This window comes from Spermophilus citellus (assembly GCF_964194105.1).
Source record: "Spermophilus citellus genome assembly, contig: SCAFFOLD_175, whole genome shotgun sequence".
Taxonomy (NCBI): Eukaryota; Metazoa; Chordata; class Mammalia; order Rodentia; family Sciuridae; genus Spermophilus; species Spermophilus citellus.
The window spans coordinates 171,563-181,190 of record NW_027672949.1 but is presented as its reverse complement, the minus strand read 5'-3'; the positions used below and the strand labels follow the sequence as shown (position 1 = coordinate 181,190).

General features: G+C 57.6%; 1 long non-coding RNA gene across 1 annotated transcript; it reads left to right on the top strand.

The window, feature by feature from the left end:
* Positions 1-3,999: 3,999 nt before the first annotated feature.
* Positions 4,000-9,376, top strand: LOC308640324. The gene is made up of 3 exons (XR_014020243.1): positions 4,000-4,081; positions 6,999-7,100; positions 8,420-9,376. It is a non-coding gene; the product is annotated as an uncharacterized lncRNA (long non-coding RNA).
* The last annotated feature ends 252 nt before the right edge of the window (positions 9,377-9,628 follow it).

Below are 9,628 nucleotides of genomic sequence, written 5' to 3'. Positions count from 1 at the left end.
GTGGAATGGGGATGGCTCAAGGCCACCCAAGCCAAAGGGAGCTGGGGTGAGGCTCAGGCCACAAGAAGGGAAGAGGGTGCCAGGGGCTCAGTCAGATCTAGTCTTGATGATCAGAGCTGGAATATTTGGGGCTTGGAGCCCAGTACCCTCAACAGAAGCCCCAAGATGGAGAGGATGCCTGGGGACAAAGAGCAGGCCAAGGGCGGGTCCAGCTGAGTTCGTTCATTCATTCCTCATCCATTCATTCACTCATCCATTCACTCGCTCCCTGTTCATTCATTCCCTTCATTCATTCCTCATTTCTAATTCACTCACCGTTGGTTCGTTCCTCATTCATTCACTCACTCGCTCACTCATTCATTTATCCAGCGAGTGTGTAGTGGGCCCTGCTCAGGTCAGGTGGTGTGAGGCCCTAAGAATACAGCAGCAAACCAGGCAGGGCTCTGCCCTGGAGCATCGCCAGGGAATAAAAACCCATCCTGACCCAGCAGACACCAAGAGCTTCAGCAGTGGGTGGGAGGTGCCATTGGTGCAGTGGGAGAAATGGTGGGACCCACAAGAACCCAAAGAGAAAGTCTTGCAGGCGAGACACTGGGCCCCTGTCAGGCTCCCCCTTGTCCCCTTCCTTGGCCATCGAAAGGCAGATGGGAAGGAGGTCCTTCTCTGAAAGACCAACAGAGTCTCACCCCATTTACAGCTCTGCTACACCCAGCTTTGTCCCAAGACCCCTGAGCCCTCAGGGAGTTTAGCTGACCAGTGCCTGACCAAGAGCATCACTCCAGTGGTAAGTGCCAGAGCGCCCCCCAAAGGCTCTCCCCCCTCCATGCCTTGGCAGCTTCTGTTCCTTCTGTCTGGAATGCTTTTCTCTAAACCTGGGCTGACTGCATTCATTCACTCCCTCCCTCATTCAACCAGCATTTATTGGACGCTTACCGCATGCCAGTCAGAGAGCTATGCCCCAGGCACACTGAGAGTTCAGTGGTGAAAGGTGGCCACGCAGGTTAAAGACATAGTAATGTGTAGTGCCAACAAGAACGGTTCCTATAGAGGACAAGGAGGACTAAGGCAGTGGAGTCTGATTTGATGGACGGGGGCAGGGGGAATATGGCCTAGGGAAGGCTTCTCTGAGGAGTTGGATTTCCATTTGATGTTGGGATAAAGAAGAAGAGTTAGTTCAGTGAAGAGTGAGAGGAAGAATACTCTATCCAGGTAGAAAAAGATAGCCTGTGCAAAGTCCCTGGGGTAGAAACTGGTTTGAAGAGGATAAAAAAGCTCAGATCTGTGTGGCTGGGACCTAGAGAGGGAGGAGGTGAAGGAGGGGATGTCGGACGCAGCAGGCCGATCTGGATGGCATGGCCAGAGGGAGAGGCTATTGGAGATGAGGCCTCTGAGGGCCGAAATGAAGGTACAGAGAGGTAGTTCCTGAGCCAATAGGACCATGTGCTTACAGGAGGACACCAGAGCAGTTGCTTTCCCTCTCCACACACGCAGGCCCAGGGAAGACCAAAAAAACTTAGCAGAAAGGTGGCCATTTTGGTTGGAATATGGATGTTGGACTTCAAGCCTCCAGAACTGTGGGGACATAATTTTGGCTTCTTAAATCTCTGTTGTTTAAACCCTCAATCTATGATAGTTTCTCATGAGCTGACAGAGGGAATCAGTGACTAGCGACAGCTTTCCTGGACTCCAAGTGTGGACTCAGAGGTTCCATAACTTCCCCCCATCGGGGCATCTGCCTCCTTCCCAGGCTGACTTGGGAATGTCACAAAGGCGGACATGAGGTCTGCCTTATTCTTGGACCCTGGCCAGTGCCTATTCTTGGACCCAAGAGTCCAGTCCAGGTCCTGAAAGGTTGAATGAATGAATGCAGAACCAGGGCCCAGAGACGGGGGTGACTTGCATCCTGTGTCGCCCTGGCCCACGATAGTCCCTTCAACTTGAGAACCAGGGCCTGTGAGGAGAGACCAGACCTCTCTCCACGGAAGAGCCGGGTCCCTGTGCCCCACCGCTTGTCCTCCTCTTCTCCTGGCCTTTTCCTCCTGTATCCCAGACACCTCACTCCCTGACTGGCGTCCAGGAGAGCCACAGCAGCTCGTGTGACAAAATAAGGGCTGACTGTGCACAGGGCTCTTGGGTTAAGGTGGAGCAGCCCCAGTTTCCAGGCTCATCCTGCCCAACCATGCCCCTAGCAGAACTGGAGCACAGCAAGTTGGGGCTGTGGATTTCCGGAACATCACTGGACGGGGAGATGGAGATTCGAGGAATCTGGAAATCTGCCTGATTATGGATTGATCCCCCTGTAGCCCCCAGTGCTGGATCCTCAATGGGACAGCATCCCTGTGCCAAGCTTCAAGCGGAAAGTTCCGGGTGTAGGCAGGCCTGTCCCCACCCCCAGACTCTCTGCCCCCAGCCTTCCCCAGGATCTCATCCCTCGGGATCCGGAATCCATCCTTGGTTGTCTCCCAATCCAGGCTGGAGAGCTTCCAGGGCCAGAGCCCTTTCTCCTCCTTCCTCCTCTCCCTTCCCTTCCTCCGTCCCTGCCTCCAACCACTAAGCTAGTTCTGAGGACTGAGCTCCTCTTCCTGCACCTCTGATCCCGACACAGGTTGGCACCTGGAGGTCACTCGAGGTGCACCCACCAGCCACCTGACTGCCTGGAAAAGCTAGGTGCTCACCCAGTCCTGGCCAAGCCCCCTCAGGGGTCGTAGGTCCACACGTGGCAAGGGACCTCTCCCTGGAGGGAGCTGGGCTGCTTCAGGGGGCAGGGAATGTGGCTTGACTCTGTGCCAGGCAGCCAGGGCTGGCTGGAGTAGGGAGTCGGTCCAGAGGGAAAAGAGCCCAGTTTTCGTAGAGGAGACTGAGCTCCCTGATTCCCTGAAAGACTGACCTGAGCTGGGGGAGACTGCCCCTCAACTGCCCCTCCTCATGGAGCCTTCTCCCCAGTGAGCCCCAAACCTGCTGCCTTGGTCCCTCACCACGCTCCTGCCCTCCTGCCTCCCTCCGTTGCCCAGAGACAGACACAGTGTGCTCAGCATCCTGGCAGCAGCAGGGCCAACTGAACGGTCCAGAGCTTGGACAGCTCCCTCCTGGGGGCTCCCAGCCTCCAGAAACTGCCTCCACGGAAACCTGCGGCTTACAGATCCCTCCCCTGGACCCTCAGCTGGCCTGTCCCAGGCAACTTTCCCCCAGTTCTCTGCCCAGGGCTGCCGGTGGGCCCGAAGGCTGGGCAGGGCCAGCTCCCCAGTGGCAGCCTGGGGAGCACTCTCAGCTTGAGCCCTGGCCTTTAATGACAGGGTGCACCCGTCGCCTGCTCCATCTCCGTTGACCCGCAGGATCTCACTAATTGGATCTGCCACGCAGCGCCGCGCCGAGGGACCGGGACCGTGGGGATGCAGCCAGGCGGGCAGAGGCGGCCGCAGGGGGCTGCAAACTTCCTCCCTCACCTCCTCAGCCAGGAGCAGAGCCTGGCGGCTCAGGAGCTCTCCTTCCCTGGCCCCCTGCCACTCGCTGCCCAGAGACCCCCCTTGGGCACTGTGCCCGGTGACCCAGGGCACCATGCCCACCCAGAGTCCCCGGCCCAGGCAGTGCCAGCTGCCCGATTGCCTCCCCCCTTCAACTCAGATTCCTAAAGCAGAGAAAAGTCCCCCTGAGCAGCCAGGCTGAGGTCCCCAACTCTGCCACTTAGCCGGCCAGTGTCACCTACCGTAGGAGCCGTCTTGGTCCAGGAGGGCGTCGGGCTCCATGGCGAGCGCGCCCCCAGCCCCTGGCCCCCCCTGTTTTATGCCCCGGGGCCGTCTCCATGGGCGCCCGGGCTTCGCCTTTTGTATTCCATCTGGCGGCTTCTCCGGCGGGATGACGGGGTGTTCCTGCAGCAGGCCCCTCTCCAGCCCTCGCCTTCATACAGCACATTTAAAGTAGCAGTAACCTCTTTCTCCTCCCCCCGCAGCCTGGCTGGAAACATTAGAAGTGACTGAGGCGGCGAGATGTCTAAAATAGGAAGACGCCGGGGACGGCTGGCCTGGCTGCCCGCGACACTGGCTGCGGGGATCTGGCCCGGCTGTGCAGATGGAAAGGCTCAGAGGTGAGGCAGACACGGGGCTCAACATCTGGAAGCCCGCTCTGGGGCCCCGGGGCCCTGTGGGAAGAGGGGGAGGTTGACCCGCTCTGGGAGGGGGTGGGGGTCCACTCTGCCGGCCACCCAGCACCCAAACCCCAGGGGCTTCTCCCAGGCCCCTGCTGGAACCTCCCACTCAAATCTGTTCTCAGACATTTCCTGCAGTGTGGGGGATGCAGTCATTGACTCAGCCATCCATTCAGTTAGTAGTCACTAAATATTTTTTGAGCATCTAGTCCTCGCCAGACACTGGGCTGGTGCTGGGTCTGCAGGGGAGCCAGGCGCAGAGTCTGGCCCCCTGCAGGGAACAGGTCACTACAGGCGTCACCGGGGCACAGAGCAGGGGTCTCGCCTGGCTGGGGTGTGAGGTCAAGCCAGGCTCCCTGGAGGAAGGGGGACCTAAGTGGGGTCCCCACAGATGGGTAGCAGCCAGCCAGGGAAGGAAGAGGAGCAGTCACCGGTGCAGTTTTTAAAAGGGGTGGTGCTGAGGGCCCCAGGTCAGCTCTAGGTGGTTGGAGCAGAGGGGACGGGGTGGAGAGGGCCAGGGCTGAGGAACAAGGCCGGGCAGGTGGGGCAGGGCTGTGGGGATGGTCTTGGTCCATGGGAGTGGCCGGATCCCTGTTTCCTTGGGCAGGCATCCCTGAGTGCCACGCAAAAGAGGCAGGTGGCAGGACAGAGCTGGACTGGGGAGGCTGTGGCCTCGACAAGAAGAGCCATGGAAGCACTGGGTACCATTTGTGAAGCACCCACCAGAGGTGACCCGGGTTGGAGAGGTCACCAGCATTGCCTCTTGTGAGCCTCACAGTGGTCTCTTCTAGTAGACAGTGGTCATTGCTTGGACAAGACCATGCAGGTTAGAGAGAAGGACGGACTCGTCCAGGCCATAAGTAGTGATTGACATCCAGGGCAGAATCACAGCCTTGGAGCTGGGGTGAGGGGACCACGATGCAGTCATTCAGGCCACATCTCCGGGCCTCACAAGCACGCTCAGAAGACAGACAAGGCCCAAGGGCTTGCAGGGGAGAGAGTTGAGCCCAATCAGGGAAGGCTGCCTGGGAGAGGAGGCATCTGACCTGGCAGAGAGGGAACAGGCTGAGCAGGGAGGGAAGGCGTGCAGGCCAAGGGGTGGCAGGAGAAAGGCAGGGAGGGCAGAAGGGGACATTAAGTGGTTGGGAGAACGTCAGGGCTAAAGAGCAGGCAGGGATCGCCAGCCTGGGGCTGTGGGCTTGTCCTGGGGGGCCACATGCCGTCCAGAAGACCTCTGTGTGGAGAATGACCTCCTTTCCAGTGGATGCCCGGACATTCCTGCCAGCTGCCCCCCCAGCCTTCCGTCCGCACTGCGCTCAGAGCAGGAGAGAACGTTCTGCCCCCACAGAACGGCTGGACACAGGAGCCAAGCGCCAGTGACCTGCTTTTGGGAGACATGGCTCTGGTGTGGGTGGGGGACATCACGAGGAGGGAGGTGGAGACAGAGATGGGCAGGAGGCTGGCGAGACCTCATGGAGGGGAGTCCACACAGGTCCCTCCCAGCTACCCATGGCTGCCCAGCTGCCTCCAGAGGACCAGTGGCTGCTGACGTGGTTGGCCTGGCCACAAGGAAGCTCCTCCTGTCCCCCCAACCCGCCTCCCCCTCCTTGGACCACATGGAGTCCAGCTCCCAGCCTCCTGCTCCTTTAATTACAGGGAGGCCCGGCCCGACCCAGGCTGGCTGCAGGCTCCCCGGCCCTCCTGATCAGGGGCTGTGGGGACAGGCCGTGTGAGGTGGGAGGCGGCCTAGGAGTGGGGACTCTGCCCTGGGGACCACCTACCCATGGGTGGGTTCAGGTCCAGTGTGCTCCAGCGCTCCAGGGCCCCCGGGTCCTGGGAGTTCTGGAAACCAATTTTTTACGTAGACACATGGAGAACTTTCTAGAGTATGGAAGCTGAGAGGAGGAGGCTGAAGCCCTGGGCTTACATCTCAGCTCTACCACCAAAGTGGGTGACACCGGGTGTTAGTTACGAAAGCCTCGTGAGCGGCTAGAATGGGGCCACTCACAGCCCCAACCTCAGAGGGTTCTTGTGCGGATTAAAGGGGATCATGAGCCTCAAAGGGCTTTGTGCGTGGCTGGCTGGGTGTGTCTGCAGCACTCAGTACTGCTCATCCTTATATAAGCTTTTGTAATCACAAGCTTTTTCCCCTCACCACAGCCTAGTGAGGGCGGGGCTGGGGGCGGGAGAACACAGGCCCATTTTACAGACAAGGAAGCCGAGGCTCCAACTCGACTTAAACGACTCACGACTCAGGGGTAGGCTCAGGCTGCACCCTTCACTCAGCTGCGTCCCCAGAACCTGCTGAGAGCAGGAAGTGGGTCTTGGGGAAGGAAGACCTGGGCCCCCATCCTGGCTGTGCCTCCAAGTGGTGGCGTGACCTCCCTGGGCTTCACCTTCTTCACCAGACAAGGAACAGTTGGATTAACCCAGCATCCTCCCACCCATTTCCCTCTTTTTATGACTCAGATATGTTTAGATATGCAAACAGAGCTCCTGCCCTCCAGGGATGCATTTACAATAAATGTATATTGCACATCAGGCACCAGGCTCCGTTTCTCTCCACTGGGGAAAACCACATCAGCACAATCAGACCCCTCTCCTCCTGTTTAGTGGCTACAAAACATTCCATCCTTTGGCTGTGCCATACCTGGATTGAGCCAATCCCCTCCTGATGGACACCTAGGTTGCTGCCCTTTCTTGGTGACAATAAGCAATGCTTCAATTATATATATATATATATATATATATATATGTAATACACACAAACACACACACACACATATATATTTTGTACTGGGGATTGAACTCAGGGTTACATATCTTTAATCCTTTTTATTTTTTTATTTGGAAACAGGGTTTTGCTAAGTTGCTAAAGCTGGCCTCAAACTTGGCATCCTCCTGCTTCGGCCTCCCCACGTCGTTGGGATTACAGTATGCACCACCACTCCCGGTTGCCGTGAGTATCTTGACTGCACCCTGTGCACACCTGTCTAATGATCTCCGTGTGGTAAAACTGTCAATACAATCTTGCTGGGTTTGTCAATACAAAGCACCTGCATTGGTACATCCCCAGCGTGGCTGCAAAAGGCACTCAGGCCCCATCTGGATCTTGTATTCATTTCACCAACAGTTAACAAGTGCTGATTTTGTGCCCAGTCCTGTCCTAGCACCTGGGATGGCCAGCGTCTCTTCTCACATGGATTTATATTCTATCTGGAGGGAGAGGACCGCTATTTAGAAAATTAAATCTGGGCCCAGGAGAGTAAATTCTGAGCAGTAACTTGACAGGCAAGGTGAATCCAGGGGGCCAGCCTCCAGGGGTGGGTGGAGCCACTGCAAGGGCTCCACCTGAGTGAGGCTGGCAGGCCCGAGGTCATGTGTTGGCCAGAGTGGCTGGGGCTGGGGGATGGGTGGAAGAGTGGCCCAAGAGAAGAGATAAATTCTGGGGCTGCTCCGGGGAGGGCCTGTGGGCCAGGGAGGGTGGGGGCCATTTCGGGTAGAAGCAGGGGAGTGACCTGTGGGATCCCTGGCTGCTGTGTGGAGCGTGGACTCAGGGAGACCAGGTAGGGCACTGCTCCAGCCCTTTGAGGTGCAAGATACGGGGACCTCCAGCAGGGGCTGGGGCCAGGAGTGGAGAAAAGCACCCCATTCTGGACGCGTGGGCAGAGCCAGTACAGCTGACCAGGCAGAACAGAAGCAGGGAAAAGAAATGTGCCCAGAATGGCCCCGAGGCTTCTGGACCGACCAATAGGCTGGTCTTCAGAGCTGAGGCTGCAGCATCAGAGCTCAGGGCAGCAGTAAGACGGGGGTCTGCTGCGTTCCCATCCCAGCGGCAGTGGCCTGTCACTCCATGTAATTGAAGGAGCTAAGTGGTCACCAATGGCCACGGGTGGGGGGACAGTAGCCCCACAGTGGGCATGCAGGAGGCAGGCACCTGCTGGCTGGCTTGCTCAGCGACTCCCTGCTGGGAAGGACACGGCCAGCCAAGTCCTGGGCCAGGCCAAGCCTAAGAGCCAGGCACATAAAGGAGGAACCAAAACCCAGAGATCTAAAACCGAGCAGAGGGCAAAGCCGTGGCGCGAAGCGGGAGCCCCCAGCTCAGCAAAGTCAAGAAAGCTTTTACAAAGGAAGGACCAGCTGCATTGGACTGTGAGGGGTGAAGAGGAGTCCCCGCGGATGGCAGCAGAACAGGCACGTGACCCGACTGCATGTGTCCAACAACCTGGGCTGCATGTGCTTTCAAGCTATTTTCTGCTCTGGGTTCTGATTTTCTAGCTAAAGCCTCCTGTCCAATGCCAAATGGAGCCTCTGAGGAGCCCACAGCCTCCTGATGCTCCCCACATTCTGAGCTGGGCAGAGGCTGATGTGGGCCGGCACCATGTCACCGCTCTGCAGGCTGTCACACAGGTGCTTCAGGCCGGCCCCTGCCCCAAGCCTCTTGGTGAGTCTCGAGGGTCCTGGGGGGCTGCTGCCTCCCTGCCCTCTCCACTTCCTCTCTTATTATTATTCCCTACCTCTCCTAGCTTGACTCTAAGAGTTGGGTTTCTCCCAAGGAAGACATGGCAAGAGTTCAGCCATTTGGAGCTTAGGACCTTCCTGGGTCCAAATCCCCAGCTTCCAATTACCTGCTGGGCACATGGTTCCCCTTCTTGGTGCCTTGGTTTCCTCATCTGTAACTGGAGGATACAGATAGGCACCGGAAGGCTGAGAGAAGAATGGAGTCTCTGAGACAGGTAGAACGTAGACTAGGACCTGGGCCAGAGGAGGTGCCCAGTGCTTCTGAATCCGGAAGCCACAGCGTAGCCTGCAAGCCTGCGTGAGCTGCCCCCATCCCATCTCCTCCCACGACTTCCCTTCCCTCTTCCTCCCTCCCACCAGCCACATGCCTCCTGGATTCCCTTCTTTGTTTCCCCTTAGATACTGGGATTGAACCTGGGGGCTCTACCACTGGGCTACACCCCCACCCCCCACCCCTTTTTATTTTTTTATTTTAACACAGGGTCTCGCTCTCACTATTTTGCTCAGTCCGGCCTTGAACATGTGATCCTCCTGCCTCAGCCTCCTGAGTTGCTGGGATTAAAGGCCTGGGCCACCAGGCACCACCACACCATGCCCTGGTTCCTCCTTGTTTTCTTTTGAACTGTCCATGATCAGCACGCCCTCACCCCAGGGTTTCCCGATGTCCTCTGCTTGGAGTGAGGCCTCCCGGCAGCTCTCCCGAAAGCAGCTGCATCCCCAGAACCTAGCACAGTACTTAGCACAGGGGACCCCCCCAAAAACACTTAATGAGGGAAATATTTATGGAATGACTAAGGGTTAGTAATTGTCATCCCCACACATGCCAAGGAGTGCTTTGAAGGCTTCAGGACATCTCACATGAAGACACCCCCATCTGTCTCTCCCTGCATCTTAATGCTCCCCAACTGCACTAGATTGTCCCTTCTCATGAAGGGCTGGGACCCCAAGACCAGAAAGGGGCCATTA